The sequence below is a fragment of the Suncus etruscus genome, chromosome 5 (genome assembly GCF_024139225.1).
Source record: "Suncus etruscus isolate mSunEtr1 chromosome 5, mSunEtr1.pri.cur, whole genome shotgun sequence".
Classification (NCBI taxonomy): Eukaryota; Metazoa; Chordata; class Mammalia; order Eulipotyphla; family Soricidae; genus Suncus; species Suncus etruscus.
In genome coordinates this window covers 52,388,731-52,400,477 of record NC_064852.1, presented here as the reverse complement: position 1 = coordinate 52,400,477, position 11,747 = coordinate 52,388,731, and the positions used below count along the sequence as shown (strand labels likewise).

Here is an 11,747-nt window from a genome sequence, read left to right as displayed (position 1 = left end):
AACAAAACAAAAAGCCTTGCCACATCAGCCCCCACTTCTTTTCTTCTTTTAAATTTATATTTATAGCTTCTAGACCGGGGTTCCAGCCCACTTTCGTTTTGTTTTTAACAGAACCATAGATAATGAATCATCTTCTTCTGCATCATATTTCTTTGTCTTCCTAAAATTGGAAAAAAAAGAAAGGTGAATGGTACCAGGGGCAAAGCAGTCTCATGAGCACTGAGTAGAAATAAAAAATGACCAGACCTAAATACCTAACTCAAAGTTAATGACAATAGAATCAGAGACCCAAATTACAACAAGCCATACACGAAAGGAACCTGTTACAATAGCAGTCCAGGGGGCTAAGGGTGGAGGTATGGAATGCATGCTGGGAACTATGGAGGAGGGAGGTAAACACTGGTGGTGGGAATTGCCCTAATTCACTGTCACTATGTACCTTAAATATAACTGTGAAAGACTTGTAATTCACACCATTCTCAATAAAAATTATAAAACAAAGAAAAAAATAGAAAAATTTAAAATGGTATTTCTTCACAAATTTGGGTGTCATTCTTGTGCAGGGGCCATGCTAATCTTCTCTGTATCGTTCCAATTTTAGTATATGTGCTACCAAAGCGAGCACGAAAAATTTAAAATGGTATTTCTGATGAGCACAAATACAAAAATATTCAAAATACTAAGAGAATCATATTCCAATCAAATGATTTGTTTCATAAATATAAGGATTCATCTTATGTAATTTAAATCAATGAATGTGATATAACCTTTTAATAAAAAGGAAAAACTTAAGTGATTATTTTAATAGACATATAGCAAGCATTTAGCAAAATGATAAAGAATGTTAGCGATTATACAACTCCTAGACTAGATATTGAGATAATGTATCTCAACTTCTGAAGCTATATATATCAAAATTATATTCAATATAATAACTAATGGCAAGAAATAAGAACAAACAAGAGAAAAAGCAAACAATCCAGACTTTTCCTTTAAAATTAGGAACAAGGGCTCTAGAGAAAGTGTAGTGGGCAGTGTGCTTGCCTTGCTTGTGGCAAGTTGGAACCCTGGCAGTCCATATGGTCCTTTAAATCTAATAAGGAGTGATCCCTAATCACAAGACCTGGAGTAAATACTGAGCACCACTTAGTATAGCCTCAAAACAAACAACAAATAATCCATTAAAAATAAAATAAAATTAGGAATAAGACAAGGATGTGCAAACATGCTTTGAAAATATTTCTTTTTTTATTTTTATTTTGACCAAAGTGGATTACACATCTTTCACAGTAATATTTTAGGTACATAGTGACATTAAATCAGGGGCATTCCCACCACAATGTTGTCCTCCCTTCACCCGTGCTCCCAGCATACATTCCATAGTCCCCTCTTTTACTCCCCGGGCTGCTACTATAAGTGGTCCCCTCTGTGTCTAGCGTGTTATAAATTGGGTATAGATTCTGTTGTTGTGGGCTCTGGATTTGTTGTCTAAGTCTGATCAATTTTTTTTATTTCTACTCAATGTTCATATGACTGCTTGGTCTTGATACCCTCCATTATTTCCCCCTCCATTTGAAATTCTGACAAGAAAAGAACCTAAATGATCTTCAAATTGGAAAGGAAGAAGTTAAACTATAACTATATGCAGATGCCATAATAAAAACAGAAATGTCAAGAACTGCAGTAAATGTTTATTATAAACAATAATTAATAGGGGAACTAAAAAATATTTTCAAAATCGCTCTAGTATCAAAATAATCAGAAAAACTGGAAATTAGGAAATTCATTTGTGATAGAATCCAAAACATTAAAGTGAGCTATCAACACAGAATGGTTTCTCTTATATATGGAATAGGAAGAAACATAGTAGAGAATAGTGAATTTTCAAAGGCAACAGAAATTGATAATCTGTACATTAATAAGAATTTTACTTAGAGGAAGAGGAAAGCAACAGAGAACTGGAATATAATCGAGGTACTGTGGCAATGGTGAAAGGAAGCAGATACTTCTGGTGAAGGTTGAGGTACTGGTATGTTTTACGTGGGGAACGCTAACATTAACAGTTTTGTAAACCATGGTTCCTAAAATAAAATTAAATTTAGAGATTAAAACCAAAGAAATCAGAAAGATAGATAGTACAATGGGTAGGACACTTGTCATGTATAGGGCTGACCCAGGTTCTATCCCTGATGCTCCATCTGGTCCTCTGATCACTGCCAGGTGTCATCCTTCAGTGTAGAGCCAGGAATTAGCTTTGAGCACAACTGAGAGTAATTTAAATATGTACATATACATACATACATACAAACAGATTTGAATAGGCATGTGGGCAAATGTTCATGTCTTTTTATTAAGAAATATGAAGCAAAACAACAATGAAATATTACCTCACACTTGTGATAAGAGTATTATTCAAAATATAAGAAACTGATTTAGAGAAGATGTGAAAAGAATCTTTACATTTACTCTAATTAAGAGCCTTTATGGAAAATAGTATGGAGATTTCTCAAATAAAAATTTAAAAATATCTATAAAATATAAAGTTCTAGCTTTTGGGTATTTACCAAAATTAAAGACACAAATTATTAGAGACATATTTATGTCAATATTAATTACACTATTATTTACAGAACTCAAGACATGGAAAGAACCCAAGTGTTCAAAGACAGATAAATGCACAAATAATAGATAGTATATGTAAGGATCCGAAGATCAATTAATACAGAGAATCTTTCAATGGAGACCCAATGTTTGGGAAATGCTAAGACCAACACCCTGTACCTTTAATCTCTTTTTACATATAAAGTATATTTTATTATATTCTATATTTATATATATTTATAATTATATTTATATCATAAATATATAATAGATTATAAATGCAATCATTAGTTCCCTGATTATAGCTACATCTTACTGCCATATTGTTAACATCTTAGATATACATTTACATAATTAGAGAACTAACACTGATATATAAATTATTGTTATTTGTTTTTGTTTTTTGGGGGGGCCCATACAAGCTGTGCTCAAGACTTATTTTTGGGCTTTATGTTAAGAAATTACTCCTAGCAGACTTTGGGGATTATATTAGATACTGAGGATCAAACCCAGGTTCTTTTTAGCAAGCACTATACCCACTGTACTATTGCTCTAGCTTCTGATATACATTAACTAAAGTTCACACTTTATTTAAATTTACTTAACTTTTACCTAATATCCTTTTTTTAGTTCCATATTTTCACAGTACTACATAAAATTTTGTCATGTAGCATCTTTAGGGTTTTTTGTTTTGTGAACATTTTATCAGTCTCTTTGTCTTTTGATCACTGAATATTTTGAAGACTATTGACCAGATATTTTTGTTTAATTGTCTCTCAATTATAATTTATCTAAATTTTGTTAATGATTAATTTGAGAACATAATTTTGGAGAAGAAAGATGAAAATGTCACTAACATGATATCAAAGGTACAAACTATGAAGAATTTTTAAGATGTAATTTTCATCAAAGTTGAGCAAATTTTTCTTTATTCCTAATTTGTGGATATTAATTATAAAAATAGATTTTGAAATTTATCTATTTTTTGACTCAGTTGACATGATCACACAATTTCCCTCCATTTTCTGTTGATCTAAGATTATAATAATACCTGATATTAAAATGATTAACCAGTCTTACACTGGTCATATATAACATATAGAATATAGTTTACCTCATACTTTGCTGGAATTTACTTCTTAATTTTTTTCTAGTACTGTTGATGATCTTTTTCCACCTGTGTTCTTAAAATGTAGTTAGTTGCTTTGGTTTGTTTTTTAAGTTTCAGCAATATTTGAAGAAAGTAAGTTTAAAGTTAGGCTCTCCAGTGTTCAAGCAGTGAAGTGGTAAAATAATTTTCTATGACAGTGAGACTATTTAAGTGAGAGTAAAGTGAGTTTATTAAAAGTGATCCACTGTTCATACTGATGCTGTTGAGAGATTTCCTAATCATAGTCTTGAAGAATATTTTATTTCATGTCTCTAGCTTGCTTTGGAGGGAACTCTTTGCTTCTTATAAATTAGTTAATTCTGGGAAATGAATGAGTAAGATATCTATTCTAGAAAGTTGTGAGTTGTATGTAAAATGTTCTGAGTCAATCAAGTGAAGAGAGTGAGATGCATATAAATTAACTTGAGCCTATTCCTAAGAATAAAGTGGCTAGGCCAATTCCAGCAGAACTGTCCTGGACATAGAGCACTATGTTAGCCAGGACAGCACAATTGACTGTGCCAGCATTATTAAGCACTTAGATATAAAAAAAAGTTAAGCACTTTTTCAGGTTGCTTAAGCAAAATAACTTCAATGTTTTTGCCTAGTTTGGGTAATAGGGGAATTCACTTAGTCAATTAAGATGTTTTCTCTGCTTTTGTTTTCTGGAAGAGATTTCAAATTGGTATCATTTATTCCTTAAATGAATGATAGAATTCATCAGTGAAACTATAAGGTCTTACTGTTTTCTGGTTGAAAAAATTATAAGAGCTTAATAAAAGTAGTTGGGTTGTGGATTCTATATGAGTTGGTGTTTTCATATAAAGAGAAAGATTACTGCCAAATGTCTTATGATTTCGAGGACATGGTGAACATTGACAGGGTCAGTTCCTGCAAAGTGAGAACGTTCTCAGCTCTGTCAACATATCACAAGACAGAAATAAGAGGCATAATTAATACATGACTTCAGAATCTGGCTTCACATGCCCAAACGATCATCTGTGTCTCCAGATTTCAGGGTGGCAGCTTTCCTGTGACCATAGTTAGCTAATGGAGCCAAGAAAAGTTACTGATTATCATTTTGTTCAAGGAAAAGAAGCTTTGTGTTGCAAGGAAAGAAGCAACGACTTCTAAGATCATTATATGTCTTCAGAAGTGAAATCTGAAGTAGCCAATCTATTTTTAATAGTTCTAGATTTAGTCTTCTGACAAGTTTAAAATACTTGCAGTAGCTTCCAGATTGAATGGAATTACCCCGAAAGTTTTGCTTTATGAAAATTTGTATTCATTCTAGGAGTAGGATGGCAGACAGTTCATTCATACAGTAGTCATGTACTTTCATTTTTATTTAAATTCAATATAGAACAGATATAACTTGTTGACTCAAGATTTGTTGATAATTTCCAGAACAATATTTTAAAATATTAAAATTTTAAATATTAAATTTAAAAATAATATTTTAAAATAAACTAGTTTTTATTTATTTTAATTATCTGAGAATAACTCACAAAACTATAGTTTCATGTCATTTATTGACAAAAACACTGAATCTGGGAATTAAAAGATTTGTTATTGAGTTTTATTGTTAATTTTTTGTTAAATATCTTTGTCATTGAGACATTTTAGTTACTCATAAATGTTAGGCTTCTGAAGTAGGATGATACCACACAACTAGAATAAAGCATAATACTTTAATCTGTCTGCCAACAAGACGCCCCCAACCTAGCCAGTCAGGGTCATCCCTGGAAGATGAGCCCCACCCAAGGTCATAAAGAAGATTATATAGAGAAAGGATATAGGGAGGTTCCAGCTTTCTGATGATCCTTAAAATGAATAAAAATTATTAATTAATAAAAAAAAGCTTTTAAAGCACACACACACACACACACACACACACACACACACAAAATGATTGGCTCTTGTCTAGGCCCTGATAGGTTAACTGATATAGCAAAGTAGTTTGGGGTGGGGTCTATGGAAATAGGTTTGTGAAGACCAAACATGTGGCTTAGATAATGTAGTTTTTACAAAATGGCATCTCTCTATGCATCCCTCCTTGTTCAGAATTCAGGTACCAACAATGAACATCCTTAAGAAAAGTTAATTCTCAATTTTTTTGCTATGTGAATTTGTATATTATTATGTATCTTTCCAAACCGCATTGTAATTAGAAACATGAAATAATATGTTAAACTTTTAAATTTAGGTCACAAAGCATTTTAGTATGTTTAAAAATTACTATAAAATGTAGAAAAGTACAATTGAAAAATAATTCATGTACATACCCCAAAATGTAGGGTTTATAATAGTAGGTACAGAACCTATTATTCTGGCATAAAGAAATTGAAGCCTCAGATTATGTATATTTTAAACATATACTAATGGGCTGAACAAGTAGAAGACTGATGGAAATGAGACATAGCTTCTGTAGTGAGGAATACTTCTTTGCCTTAGCTCAATGACAAACTCGTCAAGACTTATTAGAGACAATGAGATTAAATGAAGATACATGATCAAATGGAGGATGGCAAAATTAACGAAAGTGAAGGGTGTGTGTGTGTGTGGTGTGTGTGTGTGTGTGTGTGTGTGTGTGTGTGTGTGTGTGTGTGTGTGTGTGGTATTTCATTTTAGCAAGATAGAGTCTAAACAGTCACTGTGTTACAGTTTGCTCTGACTGGTGACTAGTGAGGTCAAATATGATACCCAGAACATATTATGATCTGCTGGTTAGACCAATAGTGAACTTACACAGCTACTCAACAATAAACTTTTTCTTTGGCAGTAAATTCAATCCAAATAAGACTACAGAGAGCTATGAGTATTGGCCATGCTTTGGGAAGTAAGAGTGGCAGGGAAACATTAATGTCCAATAAAACCTGTATTTCAAGTATAAAATAAAGTATAGATATTACAGCAAAAAAAATTTCTAAATTGTCTTTCTCTTACCCCACACAACTTTGTTTCTATTTTTAAACATTAGAGTAGCAAAGATTTATCTTACTCATCATTTGTATCTAAGTTTTATGGAAACACAGACATATTTTGCTAAGAGAAGAATGATATGACTTTCTTGGGTCTATATATCTTAGGGAAGTATGAACAGAATTTTTTTGAACATCTGTATGTCGAATATTGTGTACTAATATATATTACAAGGAAGTAGATTTGTCAGACTAATTTGGATTTGGAATTTTGGTTCCATAAGCTGTGTGACTTTAGTCATATGTTTATATTTGCAGTACCTCAATATTTTCCTCTTATTGTTATAAGTTAGGAAGAACAAAACAATAAACTTTAAAGAGCTTTAGATCTTTGGTCCAAATTAAAAAAGGACTGTAGCTACTCTTATAAATGTTTATAAAGGCAAAGTATTGATAATGTTTAAATATTTGCATGTCAGAAGTTCCTAGAACTATGCCAATTAATTTCCTCAACCATTTTACAGAAAACAAAAATGAAATGGAGAAGAATGAATATGTCCAAGTAACAAATTATTTTATATTTGAGGTAGATGTTTGTGGTTTTAAGTTCCTTCCACTGTATTATAATATAAAATACTAATATATCAGAAATCTTTTATGACATATTATATAATTCATGTCATACATATTTTTATTTTCATTTTTATTTATCCTAAAATATTAAGTTTATTTCTGTTTTAAAGCCCAGAATTTTCAATTTGAAGTAAAGTGATGATTCAACTCTCAATCACATTTTTCTCATTGTGATAAAAGTTCAGATGAATTTTATATTGTGAGAAACAGTAAAAAGGTTAGCAATTTCTAGTTTGGTTTAATATTCAGGCCTTCTGTAGACTAATTACTATGTAAACTAAAAGATAATTATACACAAATTTGCAAATAGCAAATCAATAGTTTGATATAACATAAGTATTATAAATACATTTTTTAAATAATAATTTTCATAAAATGCTAAAACTATTAAATGTGTGATTCTTTTATCTTACTGTTGCAGTAAATATCATGAAGAATTATGAAAATCAATGAAAACTATAAGGAAAATATGGATTTGGTAAATAAAATTCACTAGAAAAATCATCTACATTCTAAGTTCAATGGAAAACTAGAAAATGAAAGTATTAAAAAATAATCATTATATCTAGGTCCTTGTCCTTGGAGAAAGAAGTTGATTTTTTAATGAACTAATTTCAACATTTTTTTTGAAATGTCCTTTTTTTTTTTTTTTTTTTTTTTTTGCGGTTTTTGGGTCACACCCAGCAGTGCTCAGGGGTTATTCCTGGCTCCATGCTCAGAAATTGCTCCTGGCAGGCACGGGGGACCATATGGGACGCTGGGATTCGAACCGATGACCTTCTGCATGAAAGGCAAGCGCCTTACCTCCATGCTATCTCTCCAGCCCCTTGAAATGTCCTTTTATTTGAAGATATAACTTGCATTTGAGGTCCAAATGTGTTCTGCTATAGGCTATGGCTTGCTAGCAGACAGATATGGCAGCCGACAAGCCCATTTTTCTGACAGGCATAAGCAGTCTTGACAACTTTCTCTCTGTCCCCAGAATGCTCAGTTCTTTGCTACAAGACTTTGAAGTTCTCTTGACGGATTAACTCTCCCCAGGTCTGTTGCTATGGTCCATCTATTCTGTTAATTACTAGGCTGTGAAGTTGGTCTGCTAAAGACTCTGACCTATGTTTGCACCCTAAAGTTTCTTTTCTCCCAACACCAAATTATAAGTACAGGACTGAAAATTTGAATACACACTGGTTTCCTGGTAATATTCTTTTTTTTTTTTTTAAGCTTTCTTTATTGAGTTGATAAAGCTCTCCAAAAATTAGGCATGTGCACCAGCCCTGAGCATCCCCTGGGAATATTCTAAGCGAAAGAAGTTTCATTTCTTTTCTACTTAGCTTCTTTCAACCAAGTAGGTCTCTGTTTTTGTCCATCTGGGTGCTTTCCTTTAAACCTTGTGGCAGAGGCTTTGCTCATTCAGGTTTCAGGTATGTATCTTTACAAATTGTTCCATTTTGTCCTTGATCTTCCCTAATTTCCCCCTTTTAAGCAAAACTTACCATTTGAGTTGTTAGTTTTTAGTCTGAATTTAATGTTCATCTAGTATTGATCTCACTTTCAATACTTTTTTTGTTTTGTTTTTGTTTTTGTTTTTTGGGCCACACCCGGTAACGCTCAGGGGTTACTCCTGGCTATGCGCTCAGAAGTCGCTCCTGGCTTGGGGGACCATATGGGACACCGGGGATCGAACCATGGTCCGTCCAAGGCTAGCGCAGGCAAGGCAGGCACCTTACCTTTAGCGCCACCGCCCGGCCCCATGTTTTAAATGTTCTTTGGAGGGCCAGAGTGATAATGCAACAGGGAAGGCTCTTGAGTTGCGTGCAGCAGTCCCAGGTTTTTTTTTTTGTTTTTTTGTTTTGGTTTTTGGGCCACACCCGTTTGACGCTCCAATGCTTTTTTTAATTTAAACACCTTGATTACATACATGATTGTGTTTGGGTTTCAGTCATATAAAGAACACCACCCATCACCAGTGCAACATTCTCATCACCAATGTCCCAAATCTCCCTCCTCCCCACCCGACCCCCGCCTGTACTCTAAACAGGCTCTCCATTTCCCTCATACATTCTCATTATTAGGACAGTTCAAAATGTAGTTATTTCTCTAACAAAACTCATCCCTCTTTGTGGTGAGCTTCCTGAGGTGAGCTGGAACTTCCAGCTCTTTTCTCTTTTGTGTCTGAAAATTATTATTGCAAGAATGTCTTTCATTTTTCTTAAAACCTATAGATGAGTGAGACCATTCTGTGTTTTTCTCTCTCTCTGACTTATTTCACTCAGCATAATAGATTCCATGTACATCCATGTATAGGAAAAATTCATGAGTTCATCTCTCTTGACAGCTGCATAATATTTCATTGTGTATATGTACCACAGTTTCTTTAGCCATTCGTCTGTTGAAGGGCATCTGGGTTGTTTCCAGAGTCTTGCTATGGTAAATAGTGCTGCAATGAATATAGGTGTAAGGAAGGGGTTTTTGTATTGTATTTTTGTGTTCCTAGGGTATATTCCTAGGAGTGGTATAGCTGGATCGTATGGGAGCTCGATTTCCAGTTTTTCGAGGAATCTCCATATCGCTTTCCATAAAGGTTGAACTAGACGGCATTCCCACCAGCAGTGGATAAGAGTTCCTTTCTCTCCACATCCCCGCTAACACTGTTTATTCTCATTCTTTGAGATGTGTGCCATTCTCTGTGGTGTGAGGTGGTACCTCATTGTTGTTTTGATTTGCATCTCCCTGATGATTAGTGATGTGGAGCATTTTTTCATGTGTATTTTGGTCATTTGTATTTCTTCTTTGTCAAAGTGTCTGTTCATTTCTTCTCCCCATTTTTTGATGGGATTAGATGCTTTTACAGAGACTGGGTAAATTTTCAACATTCATTATTCTGAATTTTTATTTTTGTCTCCAAATATTTTTCACTTTTTTTTTTTTTTTGCTTTTTTAGGCCACAGCTGGTGATGCTCAGGGGTTACCCATGGCTATGCGCCCAGAAATTGCCCCTTTTCAATTACCATGGGACACTGGTAATTGAACCATGGTGCACCCTAGGTTAGCGCATGCAAGGCAAACGCAGTACCGCTTGCACCACTGCTCCAGCTCCTATTTTTCACATTTTCATCAGTGTTTCAATTCACCCTGATAATATTCTCATTATTAAATGCACATGTATGAGTAATTACCTGTTTTAAGCTGTTCAGTTATTTTTCACAATTGAACTCTTATTACTCTGATCAGGAGGTAGTTGCATTCATTAAAATTTAAGTATTAAAATCATCTACAAAAGTCTTATTGATTACTTATCATGTTTCTGAGATTATAGTAGTTGAACATTGTGTAATGTCACTGAATTCTCATGACCTACAAAACTTCTGATTATTGAACTCAGCACATATTGCTCTTGACACTCATGAGTTTACTTGGTGCTGCCACCAAATATCCAAGGCTTCATCACTTCCAGATCCTTTTGAACTTGGCAAACAGATGCCCCAGAGAAATCATGCATAGATCTAACTGGTTGTTACTTAGTTCTACTCTATGCTGGTGTCCCTAAACACTTGCAACAGCATCCTGGTCTTATTCAACCTTCTGTACACTTTGATAAATGTCAGATGTCACACAGTTAACGAAGTTATTTGCTGTTTCCTGAGTGTATGCTCAGCTGCCAGCTAGAGACGTGGTCTCAGCTTATCCTAAGTCCCATTTCAACATGGGTAACTCAGTGACTGGTCATGTCTGCATGATAATGACTTTTATATATTCATTAATTTTGGGTCACACCCAGCCACAATCAGGGGTTACTCCTGGCTTTGTGCTCAGAAGTATTTCCTGGCAGGCATGGGGGACCATATGGGATGGCAGGATTCAAAATATCTTCCATCCTGGATCGCTGCTTGCAAGGCAAATGCCCTACAGCTGTGCTATCTCTCTGGCCCTGCATGATAATGAGTTTAAGCAGCAGACAGATACACATATCTATGAATAATCTGTTACTTTTGATCACTGTCTTTTTAAACTGTACTACAAGTAGATCACTATCAGTGCAGTATGGCATTAAAGTTAAAACAGGCACACCAAATAGTGAAAAAGCATTCAAAATCCAGAATTAAATTCTTACATATATGGACAATTAAGTCATGATAAAGAAGTTTTACCTTGCATAAAATGGAGCAAGGAATGTTTTTATCAATGGATTTTGTTGGGAAAAAGAATGAAATAACTATCTCATAAAGAACATAAAAATTAACTCAAAAAGACAAAAGACTTTGATTTGATACTTAAAGATTGTAAAATACCATCATGAAAAAAAAAAATTCCCATGATATTGTGTTCTGTAATGATGGGAGGTTTAACTCCAATGGAAAAAGAAATAAAACTAAAAATAAACAAATTGATTATGCCAAATTAAAGTATTCTTTTAAGAGAAATAATTCGACTGAAATGAAAGA

The 11,747-nt window shown here is 33.7% G+C and overlaps 1 non-coding gene across 1 annotated transcript; it reads right to left on the bottom strand.

Moving 5' to 3' along the window:
- Positions 1-518: 518 nt before the first annotated feature.
- Positions 519-625, bottom strand: LOC126010564 (U6 spliceosomal RNA). The gene has a single exon (XR_007496587.1). It is a non-coding gene; the product is annotated as a U6 spliceosomal RNA (small nuclear RNA).
- Between the last annotated feature and the right edge of the window lie 11,122 nt (positions 626-11,747).